Genomic DNA, 15,393 nt, shown 5'->3' on the forward strand with positions numbered 1-15,393 from the left:
CTTTTCTACTCAATCAGGGTCACAGACTTTTCCACTGAAATCAGGATCAGAGGCTTTTCTACTGAAATTAGAATTAGTTGGTGGAGTTCTGAACAAATCCAACCATTCTGGAGAGCAATATGAAATTATGCCCAAAAAGTTATCAAACTGTGCATACCCTTTGACCCAGCAGTGCTACTACTGGGCTTATACCTGAAAGAGATACTAATGAAGGGAAAGGGACCTGTATGTGCCAAAATGTTTGTGGCAGCCCTATTTGTAGTGGCCAGAAACTGGAAAATGAATGGATGCCCTTCAATTGGAGAATGGTTAGGTAAATTGTGGTATATGAATGTTATGGAATATTATTGTTCTGTAAGAAATGACCAGCAGGATGATACAAAGAGGATTGGCGAGACTTACATGAACTGATGCTGAGTGAAATGAGCAGAACCAGGTGATCATTATATACCTCAACAACAGTACTGTATGAGGTTGTATTCTGATGGAAGTGGATTTCTTTGACAAAGGGAAGATCTAACTTAGTTTCAGTTGATCAAGGATGGACAGAAGCAGCTACACCCAAAGAAAGAACACTAGGAAATGAATGTAAACTGCTTGCATTTTTGTTCTTCTTCCCAGTTTATTTATACCTTCTAAATCCAATTCTCCCTGAGCAACCAGAGAACTGTTCAGTTCTGCACACATATATTGTATCCAAGATCTATTGTAACCTATTTAACATGTATAGGACTGCTTGCCATCTGGGGGAGGGGGTGGAGGGAAGGAGGGGAAAAATCGGAACATAAGTGAGTGCAAGGGATAATGTTGTAAAAAATTACCCTGGCATGGGTTCTGTCAATAAAAAGTTATTTAAAAAAACATTTCTCCTACATACTTTGAATACCTATATGTGAATAAATTTTTGTTAAAGATTGGACTCAAATTTGAAGCTATAATAGTATGACACACATACAGGGAATTCATATCGCCAAGGTAACTCACAGTTCTCAAAATTCAGGGCCCTAATATTTCTCCAGAAATATGGGGCTTCAATGTTTTTTTTTTCTTTTTCTCAAACTGTACTCAAAATGCTTACTGCTAGAAGTGACATCTGAGTTGCACAAGTGGTTCTGTTACTAGACAAGGTTACTCTGTTACAGAGCTAGAGTAGGCCTTCATGGCTATTGGACCACAGTGGAACAAGCTGATCCACTAGGTTCCCTTGGTTTAATTGTTCTGCTGGTAGATCAGACTGTTCCTCTGATAAATTTAATGGCATCTGTATTTTCTACCACTTCCCCCTTAGGTCAGCTGAAGTCCTCTACCGGGATAGAATTGTATTATTTCAAAATTCTATTCTCTACCATGTTCTGTAGTTCTGTTCCCTACCATGGGCTCTAAGTTTCTACTTCATTTCTCAGGAAATGGGTCATAGTTTTTTAAGGACTAGTCTTTCAATTTCTTTTCTAATTCTTCTTCCTTCTAAAGAAAGACTTCATTCTAAATTATGGTGACTAACTTATGATGGCCAAAACTTCAGGTGGTGGTCATGTAATCAATTAAAGGGTTTAGGGATCAGAGTCTTTTAACTCTAAGTTTCTCTTGTTGATCTGTTGAAAATTAATAGAGAATTAATAAGAAATGAGGCACTATGGTAGTCTATGAATTGAGGCAAGTCAATTGTTATTGCTGCTTCCCTGGATTTATGAATTTGTTACCCAAAGTGTCACATTTTATCTGTCTTTGACCCTTACAACTCACAAATTTACCCATATCTGAAAAGGAGTACACTCCTACAGAATTTATATTAAAGACATGAATTCTAGTCCCATTCTTCTCATGAATTACTCATATTTTCTTGGACAAGTTACCTAAAATCATGTAAATCAATACAGCAAACACTTATTAAGCCAAGTCATGTGCTAAGTACTTGTGGAGACCAAGATGAAAACTAAACAATCCTTCTCCAAGAAATTTCATTCTACTGACAATACAACATATATACAATAAATAAAAAAAGTTTATACAAAATAATTGAAAGCAATTTCAAGAAAGAAAGAATTCTAATCACTACAGATCTATATAAACCACATGTTGGAAGTGGCAACTGAGTTGTGATTTGGAGGATGCTAGGCATACTGCCAGGTAGAGATGGAGAAGAAGATAGTCCAGAGGTGGAAAAACACTGGTGAAAATCCACAAAAGTGGAAGGTGAACTCTGATAGGAAGAGTACATATCAAAACAAGTTGATTGGAATATAAAATGAATGGGGGGGTCACAGCAAATCATCATGGAAAAGTAGGTAGGAGACAGATTATAGAAAGCTTTAAATACCTGACTGATGTATTTGTATTTCCCCACATAAGAAATAGGAGGATATTAAGATTTTAAGTGAGAAAGAGAAGTGATGTTAAAAACATATTTGTTTTAGAAATATCAAGTTAACAGCTATGTGAACAATGAATTAGAGACAAAAGCAACTGAAAGCAGGAAATATAATATGCTGGTAACTGAGAGTTAGGGTAAACACTGAGCAAGTCAAGAACTGGGGGTTAGTATAAGAGATAGTGTTTATGTAAGATCAAAATGACTTGGGGGATGACTGGATATGGAGGCAGCTACTGAATAATTGAGTACGACTCCAAGGTAGTAATGAGAAGGATAGCAATGGAAATTAGGAAATTCAAAAATGACATGGATTTTGGAAGAAACATACTAAGTTTCATTTTGGTATGTATAATGTTCAGGCTAGCTTTCTGGAGGTCCTCCAGAAGGATATTGGTCTCAGCAGGATAGACACCATGAGAATAGACAAGAATAGAGTCCAAAGTTTTTATTGTCTCTTACACAGTCTGTGTCTGTCATAGTCTGACCCAGTCAAAATCAGACCCAGTCTCACCCAGCAGTCTGCCAGTCTGCCAATCTCAACCAGTCTCCTTCTGAGTCTGACATTGTTCCCAGTTTAAATACCCTATTACAATTATGTTATTACAGTATACTGAGTATGTGTGAACTAGAGAACCATTACATCACCATGCTAAGTAAGTATATGTATACTAGAGAATCATTATCTCCTCAATTCTACTGAGTTAACGCCTTGTTTCAAGTATCTTCTCCAAAGTTCCAGCCCTCTATAGATATGCAAACTCATTCCATCAATACAGTTTTATATTGGAGAGCCTGGGATACTGAAAGATTAAATGATTTCATGTTCACATCTGTAAGAGTAGGATTTCAAGCCCGATCTTAACTAAATACTAATTCTTTTAAACCACATAGATTTTGGAAGAAATATAAGGAGTTCTATTTTGGGCATGTTGAGTTTGACTTGTTTACAGAATATTAAAATGTAAATGTTTATCAGGCAGTTTATAATTTAGGTTAGAATTCAGACAAGATATTAGGGTTGACTATATCTATATCTATCTAAAGAGCTGTGGAGAGGAGAGACTTTTGTTCTTTGGAACAGGACACATATAATGCCAGAATCTTCTGAAACAATTCCAGATATAAAGAGACAGAGAGAAGATTACTTTGAAAACTATAGACATCTGTAGAAAACTATAAACTACAGATGTCTGGTATTCAAAATGACTCATCTCCAACTTTCCTACCTAGAGATTTCTGGAAATGTACCCTTGAGGGGATCATGACCTCTTCATTGCTTGAAGTGAGATCTCATTTCATTCCCATCTAAAGACCTCATTCATGCTTATATATTATTTAAGATTTTCTATTCCGCATAATTTCTCCAATAGCCTTTGCTGTTTGCTTGGATGAGTAGGTTTACTAATTATCCATTATTTGTATTGACTATTGTATACCTAACATGCAGTAAGAAGGAGTCAAATTGTTAAGTTCAAGCTAAGGGCTAACAACCAGGAAAATGGCTTTTTGTTCTGAATCTAAGAATTGTGACCCTAGCCTAGCAATATTTAGGAGTGCAGAAAGATATAATTCTAGTACAATGCCAGATTTTCATAGATATCTGTTTATACTTTCTATGAGCCACATTTGGATTACTCATGTGGAATAAATAACCTATCTAGGACACACATAAATTATGTGTTTGGAAATTACCTTCCAAAAGATGATATTTGAAATTATGAAGTTATGAAGCTGATGAGGTCACCAGGAGAGATAGGTAGAGGGAAAAGAGAAAAGGGTTCATAATGCTCTTCTTACTCAATGGGTAGAATTATAATGATGATCCAGCAAAGGAAACTGAGGAATGGTTGTACAAGTAGGAAGAAAACCAAGAAAAAGCGGTGAAATAAAAGGAGAAAAGGGAATCCTGGAAGATGAGGTTGTCAAAAAACAGCAGAGATGAAAAATGTTAAATAGTTTTTAAAATTCATTAAATTTAGTAAAGGAGGTCTTTGGTGATGTTGGAGGAAGTGGTTTCAATCTACCGGTATACCTCAGTTTCTTTTCTTTTCTTTTCGTTTCGTTTCTTTCTTTTTTTTGCTAAGGCATTTGGGGTTAAGTGACTTGCCCAGGGTCACACAGCCAGGAAGTGTTAAGTGTCTAAGACCAAATTTGAACTCTGGTCTTCCTGACTTCAGGGCTGGTGCTCTATCCACTGTACCACCTAGTTGCCTCTTGCCTCAGTTTCTTTATGTAAAATGAATATGCCTTCTGGTTCTCAAAAAATCAGTAGTTTAAAAAATCATTTTGTGCATTTAATTAAAGGTTCTGAGATGAATGGGTCAGGTTTTAAATATTTTATTTTATTAACAGTGACTATTATAAGTAGTGATAGTATTAATATTAAAAAGATAATAAGATAATCATATATCTTATCCTAGTTATAGCAACATTTGAGAGCTGTTTGAAAAGACAGATTGTCTACATTATTTGATTATATGTTTATTATTTAATTCTCTTTCTAAATTGGAAAGTAGTTAGTTATGCTAGCATAGGAAATGGCAGTAGAAGCCTCAGGATAATGATTTTTTCCTTCCTAATCTCTGCCTTCTGCATTTTCTGGTTTCCTTCAAGTCCCAGCTAAAATTCCAGATTCTATAGGAAGTCTTTCCCAATGTCCTCCTTGCCTCTCCAATACTTTACCTCTGGTGATTATTTCCCTTTTTCCTTATTTTTAGTTTATTTGCATGTTATACCCCTCAATAGACTATGAGGTCCTTGAGAAGAAGGATGATCTTTGATCTTTCTGTGTGTGTGTGTGTGTGTGTGTGTGTGTGTGTGTGTGACTAGTGCTTAACAATAATAAATAATAAATGTTTATGACTTGCAAAGGTGATGAATAGTGATTGACCAGGTGACTGCCTACCTACCAATGGACTAGGTAGGCCAGAAAGGAATACATATAGGATTAGGTAATGATAGTTCTATGGGCAGCTAGGTGACACAATGGATGAAGTGTTGGGCCTGGAATCAGGAAAATATGAATTCATATTCAGTGTCATACTTATTAGGGGTATGACTCTGGGCAAGTGATTTAATCTTATTTGCTTCAGTTTCCCCATCTAAAAAATGAGCTGGAAAGATGACAGGAAAAAATAATGATGAATGTTGGAGGGGATGCAGGAAAACTGGGACACTGATGCATTGTTGGTGGAGTTGTGAACGAATCCAACCATTCTGGAGAGCAATCTGGAATTATGCACAAAAAGTTATCAAACTATGCATACCATTTGATCCAGGAGGGAAAGGGCCCTGTATATACCAAAATGTTTGTAGCAGCCCTGTTTGTAGTGGCTAGAAACTGGAAAATGAATGGATGCCCATCAATTGAAGAATGGTTGGGTAAATTGTGGTATATGAATGTTATGGAATATTATTGTTCTGTAAGAAATGACCAGCAGGATGAATACAGAGATGATTGGCAAGACGTACACAAACTGATGCTAAGTGAAATGAGCAGAACCAGGAGATCATTATATACCTCACCAACGATACTGTATAAAGATGTATTCTGATGGAAGTGGATTTCTTTGACAAAGAGACCTAACTCAGTTTCAATTGATCAATGATGGACAGAAGCAGCTACACTCAAAGAAAGAACACTGGGAAATGAATGTAAACTGTTTGCACTTTTGTTTTTCTTCCTGGGTTATTTCTACCTTTTGAATCCAATTCCCCCTATGCAACAAGAGAACTGTTCGGTCCTGCACACATATATTATACCTAGGATATACTGCAACATATTTAACATATATAGGACTGCTTGCCATCTAGGGGAGGGAGTGGAGGGAGAGAGGGGAAAAATCAGAACAGAAGTGAGTGCAAGGGATAATGTTGTAAAAAATTACCCTGGCATGGGTTCTGTCAATAAAAAGTTATTATAATAAAAAAGAAAAGAAAAAGAAGAAGAAAAAATAATAAAAATAAAAAATGAGCTGAAGAAGGAAATGGTGAACCACTCCAGCATCTTTGGTGAGAAAACCCCAAATGAGTTCATGAACAATCGGAAATGACTGAAAAATTAGTGAACAATAACAGCAAATGATAGTTCCAGCTAATATTGTTCCTTGAGTAAAAAAAAATTCCTGTGTTTCCAAAAATCAGTACTACCATTTGAAAAGAAATATCCTTAAATTAATGAATGTGTTTGGAGGAAAAATTGTTCAATTCAATACATATTTTCTCAGAACTTCAAACACCTTTCAGTGGCAGAATAATTTTTTTTAAAATAACTATATATTAAGCCAAGCACAAAATAATTTATATTAAGGTGTTAAGGAGTTGGTTCTTTTATTATTATTATTATTCCATTGATATAGGGAATACTCCAGGGAGAAAACTCCTTCCACCAATCCACGTTGCCACTTCATTGTAATTTATAGTCTTAAGAGTGTTGTCTAGAACTCTGAGAAATATCTTCTTTTCTCCCTTATGCATGCTATTTTATTCAAAGACTCAGTCCAATAAGTTTTGCCAGATAAAATGCCCAAAGAATAGTCTCCATAAATTCTGTTAGATATGCAATTAGATGCACACATATCCAGACTAAACTTGCCCTTTCATGTCCCATTCTCATTGAAGGCATGGCAATGTACTAGAGTTTATGTGAAGGAAAAATAAAAACTCCTACATGGTAAAATTGTGTTCTGTGCATATTTCAATTTCATATAACCTCTATCTGAAACTTCTCATAACTCTTTTATACATCCAGCAGTTTCTTTTCTTGAAACCTTGTAGAAAATTGAAACAAAGAATACCTTAAATTGTTATAGAAAGTATTTTATTTGTGGCCTACATTTATTGTGGCTGAAATTTTTCTAAATGTTTATTGTTTGCCTGTAGCCTTTTTTAAAAATCTAGTAATCCTGAAAATATGTCCTCTTACTATTTTAATCTTTATCTGAATTGTCTGTATTTGAAGTCCTATCTCAGTTAAATGACTAATATAGGACCAATGGCAGTGTATATTCCTGTGAAGTGAATTGAACTGGGATAAGGAAATGACAGTTGGTCTAATGCAAGTAAAATTGAAATATTTTAAGAAAAAGTTCTAAATAAAAGGAGTTACAAGTAAGAGAAATGTATATGTATGTGTCTTTCCATTAATCGCAATTGATTGGTTTCTATCAATTACAGAAAGTTTTAAAAGAAGAATATTGCAACAAAACTAAAATAAAGAGTATATGTAATTAGGAGAATATATATTTTCTTCTCAGGAATTCTTTGTGGTTGATTATAGAGTTTAGTAGGAATACTTAGAAGGAAGTAAAGCAAAAAGTGTGTATGTGGCAGGGGTGGAATGGAATGGAGGTAGGGGAAGATTATAGACATGGAGCAAGACAAAATAAAGTATAATATTTAGTAAATTCATAACAAGAGAATGTTTTTACATTCACTCACTATTATACTAATAAAAGAATTAGGGATGTTAAATTCTAGTTCTTATGCTTTATTGAATCACAGCCAGGAATTTGGATCAAAGCCCCATAGAAAAATTTGTTGATGTCATGATAAAAATCTTTTTAAACTCTTTCAGGCCAAGTCAACAGTAACACTTAGAATAGAATATAGAAAATCCTTTGGAATGAAATTTTCCTCAGCAGTCCTAGGGGCCTACAGAATTCTCAGGAAACAAAGGAATTCTTCTGTTTGGCAATTGGATTGTGAGATGAAATGCTAAATCATAGAAATCATAGAAAGTAAAGACATGTTCCATGTGTAAAGTGCAGAAACTTGCCAACGATTTCACAAGTGGCATGGAAAAAATTATTAAGATGTTTGTCTCACATTTATAATTTCTTAAAGGAAAAGCAAGACATAGTGTGATGTTATAGCAGAGAGAGAGCTGGCCTTAGAGGCAATAACAGGTGAGTTCCAGACCACTTCTAACACATAATGTCCATTTGATCTTGGGCAAGTCATTTCACTTGTCACCAAGTAACTTTTATATATATATATATAAACTTTTTTTTCTAAGTTAACTTTCTAAGAGTACATGTTAGATAAAATCTATTTCCCATACTAATGAATCATGATAGGAGGAAAGGATAGAAAAGTGTACTAAAGTATTACTAATACCGATCCTTCTATTTTTCCATGTTATGATGTGTAAAGTTAATACATTAAAATATTCCTGCATACATATCTATTTTCTTCTGCAAAATTAATCCATGCATACAACCTGAGCCTAATCTATTTTTTAAATAGATTGTTATCTGAAGCCCTTTATAGATATCTGAAAGTTACTTTCTGTCAAATATCCACATTAAAGTTGGCCATCAAAAATGTTTACTTTATAAAAAAAAATGGTAATTTACAATGTTGGGCATTAACCTCATAATCAACACTGACAAAAGTCCTTTTGAAAACTCTGAGTTAATTTTAATGATTACTTGTTAAACTATAGCATTATATCCACAATAATAGTACTAGCTAAAGTTTAAATTATAAAATTAAGTGACAATTGGCTCAATTTGTTTTTTTCTATAGTCATCTAAAGTAAAATTCATTCATTCACTACTCTTTTTTCATCATAGTTAGACAACATTTTGATCAGAAGAATAATTTCTCCTTTTAAGTCTAGAAATGTTTGTTGGCTATATATCTTTTTAACAATTGTGACCCAGATCTCAATTTTTAAAGCCATTTATTTGCTTTTTGAAGAACTTCTAGTAATATACCTGGTCATACACAAATGAAAAGTGTCAATTAAGACATAAGAATAAAGCCTCTATCTCTGGATTCCAAGATAGAAAGAGAAAAACCACCCATTAATTGTTGAATTTTGCTTTTTCTTGAAAAATGAATCTCATGTTGTTTATTCTACATCTGAAAGGGATAGGATACAATTTGATTTCTCCAGTACCAGCTAGCAATATTGTATGAAATTCCTGCTTGTACAATGCATATTATTTACCAAAAAAAAAAAAAAAACTCTTCATAAGATCTATTTAAATAAATCAAGGGAAGGAGATTACTATTTTCTTACCACACAAAGGAATGTAAGTGCTAGGAAATAATATTGACATTGCTTTCCTGATTGACATTGTTTTTATTTGAAATTTTGAATTTCCATAGTTTCTTGAAAAATCATGCAGAAAGACGCAGTTATAATAATCATATAAATTAATGAGGAAAATATATAATACATTAATAACAATATATACAGACAAATAAACTCATATATATACATATATTCATATTGATATATATATATATATACACATACACATTTAATGTGTTTCAATGACAAAACTTTTAAATAGTCCTTTCCTTCAAGTATCTTACATTTTACTACAGGATATAACACAGAAACAGATAAGGAAACATCTACGAATTTGAGAAGTAAAAAAAAGACCAGCCAGTAGAGGGATTACAAAAAGCTTGCTGCTAGAAGACTCACCTGAACAAAATTTTGAAGGGAGGAAAAGATTTCAAGAGATTAAAATGAGAGAATAACTTCATATTGTTGTTATTGTTCAGTTGTGTCTACCCTGTGGACTGTAACACACCAATAGTGTCCCTGGGGTTTTCTTGGCAATGATATTGGAGTGATTTGCCATTGCCTTCTCCAATAGATTAAGGAAAATGAAAGTTAAATGACTTGCCCAGGGTCACATAGCCAGTAAGTGTCTGAAGCTAGAGTTTAACTCAAGAAGATGAGTCTTCTCCACTCTAGGACCAGCATTCGATGCACTATGGTTCCACCTAACTACCTGTAACTGCAAACGGAAGTTAAATGCTCAGGAGCTCAGAGCTAGCAGGTGTCTAAGGTTGGATATGATCTCATTTCTTGCTGTCTCCAGGCTCAATGCCACTGAGCCACCTAGATGAATAGAATATCTTGTAGGCCTGTACAAAAGTAGGTAGACAAAAAATTAAAAATAGAATTCAGGGGTATCATTAAGTTCCATTTGGCGAGGATCTAAAGGGTAAAGAAGAATGAAGGGAAATAAATTGGAAAAAGAATTTAGATTAATATGTATACATTTATATATGTACATACATATACATAAAGATATATAGGTAGCTATGTGTATAACATATATACCAGCATATATATGTATTTACATGTCCATATATTTGTACCTGCCTATAGGTATATACATCTACAAATTTAAATGCATATATATATACATATATGTATACAGATGTATACATGACTTTTATATTTTTGCCATTGAATACTCAGCATCTAGCACAATACCTTGCACATAAATAGTTGATGAATACTTATCAACTTGGATAATTGGACACTCACATATCTCATACATATCCATACAGATTTTCCTCCACTCCCACCCAAAGTAGGAAAAAATTTCAGGATTGAAAAGTCTTCTTCCAAGGTATTTTGTCAAGATGATTGGTTTTTACATGAAACTGGTTTTAATTGTAATGGAGAGGGCAAAGAGGACAAGAGCCATATTTTTTAGAAAGGAATAAACTGTAATCTCTCCTGCCGAAATATTGGAAAATATGTGGTCTTAACAAGATTAAATATTATCCACTAAAACTCAACATTAAATTTCACCCACTTATGGGCAACACAATTATTTAACTTTATTATTAGTTGTGATTTGTTTGAACGTTAAATAGTGTATTTTACTATATACCTAATTTTATTCAGTATCTTTTGCTGTAGATTCTTTGGTTAATAGGTATATTGGCATGTCCTGTAGAAAAGAAAAAAAAAAAGAACAGTTGTTTTACTGGACATATGGGGACATACTATTTTAATTGATTCTCTTGGATACTACTCCAGGAAATGCTGAAGTTGGTAATCAAGTAAAAAGACCTTGGGAAACTAAAGTATCAGTGACAATTAACATTGTATCCCCAGCATTATAAGCATGCCATTACAAATTCTAATTTGGCCAGCAATGGACCAAGGGAGCAATATAAACAGTACCTGTCACTTAATGACCATATGGAGCATTCTGTGTTTTTTTTTATTGCTTCAGGTCCTTAACTTCTCCAGCTGATAGTTTTAAACATACTACAAGAAAGACATTCAGACATTGTTGCTCAAATAAAATCAATTTTGCAACAGTAAAATGCCTCTTAAAAATAGGATTTTACTCTAGGGAAAAAATTCTTTATAAAATAGTCACAATGCACTTTCAATGACTAATTTAGGCTGTTACTTGGCAAAATAAGGAATAAATTAAACTTTTCATAACACTAGCATATAGGAACAGTTAATTTTTAGAGGCAAATGCTTACATTAATCTGAGTCTAAAATAACAGATCTCTGATTTAAAATCTTCCAACATGTTCTTTCACAGTTCATAAAAAAATTTCTCTAGGAAAATATTGATGGCCTGGTAGGCTTAGGGTGCTTATATTTCAAGGAACACTAGAAGCTGAGGTCTCTCTCTCTCTCTCTCCTTTTTTAAGTGCCAGGAGCATTTAGTTTGAAATCTTAATTGCTTGTAAGTGTAGGAAGGTAGACATAGAGATTAATGTGAATACAGATTACCAGAAAATTGTTTTCAAGAAAACCAGATTCAATGGCCCAACTACCTACTCCCTTCCCTCCTTTCTACTCTCTTCCTACTTCCACCCCAATGATTGTATTTTAAAAATTATTAATAGTTGTTTGTTTGTTGTTTTTTTGCAAACAGAATATAGCTTAAGAAAGGTAAGATTGCAGCCCTGGTTCCTAGAGTAAATGGAGGTGTCCCTATTTCTCCATAAGCTTCACAGAGCTGATTATAGCTTTGAGGGATCAGTGACATTTAGAAGGGAGAAAGTCCATAGGAAGAGAGTCAAGTTATTACAATGTTCCTTGTACCACCCTCCTTTCTTGGAAAAAGCAGATTTACAAATATAATTCGGGGGAGGGGGGAGGCGGGGAACGGGAAAGGGAGGAAGTTTCTGCAGCCTTGACAATGGTCATCCCCTTCTTATAACAACCAGCCTTTGGTGCATCTCCAAATCTGTCTCATTCTCTCTCCCCCTTCCCCTCCCTCCCCAATTCCAACCTTCTTTCCAGATTAGACATGGCAATTGCTAGCACAGTTCAATCCCAGCAATTTCTTTCCATACCCCGCCCCTCTTTCTCCTCTCCCCCTCCCCCCCACTACTACAAGCTATTACTACTACTACCCTTCCTTTCTGTAAGCCTCCAGCTCCTTCTTCCCCAAAACAACGCGAAGCTGAGAGGGGGGAAATTAAAACCAGGGAAAGGGGTGGAGGGAGTGGGAGGAAGCCCAACAACCAATCGTTGCAAAAGCCATCGTAAACCATGCACATCAACAAGCCAACTCAGGCAGGCTTAGTCTGTCCTGCGCAGTTTATGTGGTTTCATGTACAAACAGGGAGCGAAGGCTGGAACCTTTACAGGCACACATGCCTACGCGCATACAGTAGAGCTGTCTCTCAAGGTACATTCTTCCACACCATCACTCCCCCCCCCCCCCCCCCCCCCCGGAGTAGCTAAGGAGGCCGAGTGACAGCACAGGCCCACCAACCCTGGCAGGGGTGGGCAGGAATTCTCGCCACACTCAGCCAACGGGAGAGCAGCTTCCGGAGCCTCTAGCGTCAGGGGGTTGGGCTTAGAGAGGAGTAAGAAGGAGGGGCCCGAGTTTAGGAAGAGGAGGGGAAGGCTGTCATCAATGAAGTCATATTCATAATCTAGTCCTCTCTAGATCTGTTTCTGTACTCTGGGTGACTCAGAGAGGGAGAAGATCCATCCAGCATACTCTTCACAAGCAAGGTAAATATAACTTACAACTCCCTTTCCCCCATTCCCTCCCCTCCCTTCCCCCCCAGCTCCTGCAGCCACTGCTGTCGCACAACCACCTCCGGTGCACAATCAGCCTTCATTAAGATTTATTCATTATTATCATAATCATTATTGATTGTACATGCACAGGGACCAAAACAAGGGAAGAAGCGAGGGAGCAGCCAAACAAAACAACAACATTCCTCACTGGTCTCAGGTGAATAAGAAACAGACTACACAGCACCTGGGTGATTGTAGAAGAGGGGAGGAGGGAAAGTTTCCAAGAGAATTGGGTTCTAATAATAACAGTAGTCATGACCACTTAATGGGGACAAGAACAAAAACCAGAAACACAATCCTGTACCTGGCTACCAAGTCACCGATGCACAGCCAACTCAAGGTTGCAAAACACACACACACACACACACACACACACACACACACACACAATATAGATAGATAGATAGATAGATAGATAGATAGATAAGCAAGGTTGCATCCCCCCGCTCCAATAAAAACCTCTGAAGGGAAGGGAGGGGGAAGGGGGAAAGGAGGGAGGATGGAAACACGACAGTTCATAATAAGAAAAGATCATAGTAACAGTTGGAGGGGGAGGAGAGCACAAAATCAAAAGCTTGTCATAGAGCACTGGTAGCCCCTGGCTGCTTTCTCCCAGGGACTTGTTTCTAGAGCTGGGGCAGCGGCGGGGATAGAAATAGATCTAAAGCAGCAACAGTCGGGGAAGCTGAGGCTTAGCTCCGCTGTGCCCACGGCGGCGGTGGGCAGCGATGGCAGCAGCAAACAGCTGAGGCAGGAACCCAGCCGGTATGTTGAACTTCAATGCCTTTACCTTCCCCCTCCTTCCCCTTTTTTTCCTAAGATGACAGATTGGTGGACTTGTATGGTAGTGCTGGTGGTGGTGGGAAAGGTGAACAGAAGGTTGTAGAAGAATCGCACACGGTGCTCGCCTTCCCCCTGTCTTCTCTATGTGCCAGTGAGTGCCCACCTCAATGCCTGCCTGGCAGAGAAACGGGGAATTGGTTTGGTGCATATCTGGAGGGGGCATGCTTGGGGCGGCGGCAGCTACAGCTTGCGTGCAGGGGCTGCCGCAGCCGCTGCCGCCTCCACGGAGTGTTGAATGTTGAAGTTGAGTGTGTCCGGCCAGGGCTCAGCCGCTGGGCTAGTGGAGGTGGGGAGAAAGGGAGGAAGAGGAGGAGGAGAAGGAGGAAGAGGAGGAGGAGGAGGAGGGAGAAGAGGAGGAGGAGGGAGAAGAAGAAGAGGAGGAGGAAGAGGAGGAGGGAGAAGAGGAGGAGGAGGGAGAAGAGGAGGAGGAGGAGGAAGAAGAGGAGGAGGGAGAAGAGAAGGAGGAGGGAGAAGAAGAGGAGGAAGAGGAGAAGAAAAAGAAGATCTGTTTGCTCTCCTCCCTTTTTCTTTTCTAGGGCAGTGGGATCTGAGGGTGCTGCGAGCTATCTCTTTCAGGGTCAGCGGCGGGGGTTGCGGATAGGATGGGAAAATCAAGTGAATGAGAAGAAATGGAGCTTGTTAAGAGTGAGTTGGTTGAGCAGGGGCTGGAAAAGTAAGTAGGGATATTTGGATAATCTTCTTCTTGACTGTCATAAATTACACCGGCACAAAACCAAGACATACACAACCCACACACATAAACACACAAAAGCACAGCACACACACACATACAGATGCACGCAAGTGCAAGGTGTAAGAGATACAAGGTTTAAGAGATGCAAGGTGGGGGGAAAGCTGCTGCCTTGTAGGAGAGCGTCCAATCTCCTGACCACCAAAACCTCTTCTCGTTCCTTGTTTTAATTTTGTTTGGTTCTGATCTAATCTGGTTTGGGTTTTGTCTTTTTCCTTCCTTTCCTCCTCCCCTCTGCGGCCTCCCAGCGCCCAGAGTCCCTCTCCTCCTTCTAGTTGCCTTGCAAAACACAGTCACGCGAACTGCAAAGGTGTCGCGATTCACTTCCCCAAATAGCCTGTCCAGCTCGTCCCAGACTTGGCCCTGTCTTTTTCCTGGGCCGCCTGGGTCGTCGCCACCCAGGGGGTAAAGAACAGTGGCCTTTTGACATGCCCGGGCCTGAGAGATATATTGTATGCTTTTAAAGACAAATGGATAGCCCTGTGATTAAAGCCCTGACCAAGACTTATTTATTTCAAAACGGGGGAAATCACCTCTTGTGTTTTCGCCCCAGCTTTTTCTTGGCTGTAGCCAGTTTGCAACTACCTAAATGAGATGGTGAAC

General features: G+C 37.4%; 1 protein-coding gene across 3 annotated transcripts in view; it reads left to right on the plus strand.

Moving 5' to 3' along the window:
- SMARCA2 (SWI/SNF related, matrix associated, actin dependent regulator of chromatin, subfamily a, member 2) overlaps window positions 1-15,393 on the plus strand; it is a 278,733-nt gene that overhangs the window by 37,943 nt on the left and 225,397 nt on the right. The window contains exon 1 of one of the 3 annotated variants that reach the window (XM_012542924.3): window positions 12,977-13,127. The exons of 1 other annotated variant lie outside the window; for it this stretch is intronic. The gene's annotated coding sequence lies outside the window, so the exon portion shown is untranslated. Of the gene's footprint in view, window positions 1-12,976; window positions 13,128-13,674; window positions 13,962-15,393 lie in introns of those variants that run through there. One more of the 3 variants, XM_031943976.1, reaches the window with a different exon arrangement.

The sequence above is a fragment of the Sarcophilus harrisii genome, chromosome 1 (genome assembly GCF_902635505.1).
Source record: "Sarcophilus harrisii chromosome 1, mSarHar1.11, whole genome shotgun sequence".
In the NCBI taxonomy this organism is placed as follows: domain Eukaryota; kingdom Metazoa; phylum Chordata; class Mammalia; order Dasyuromorphia; family Dasyuridae; genus Sarcophilus; species Sarcophilus harrisii.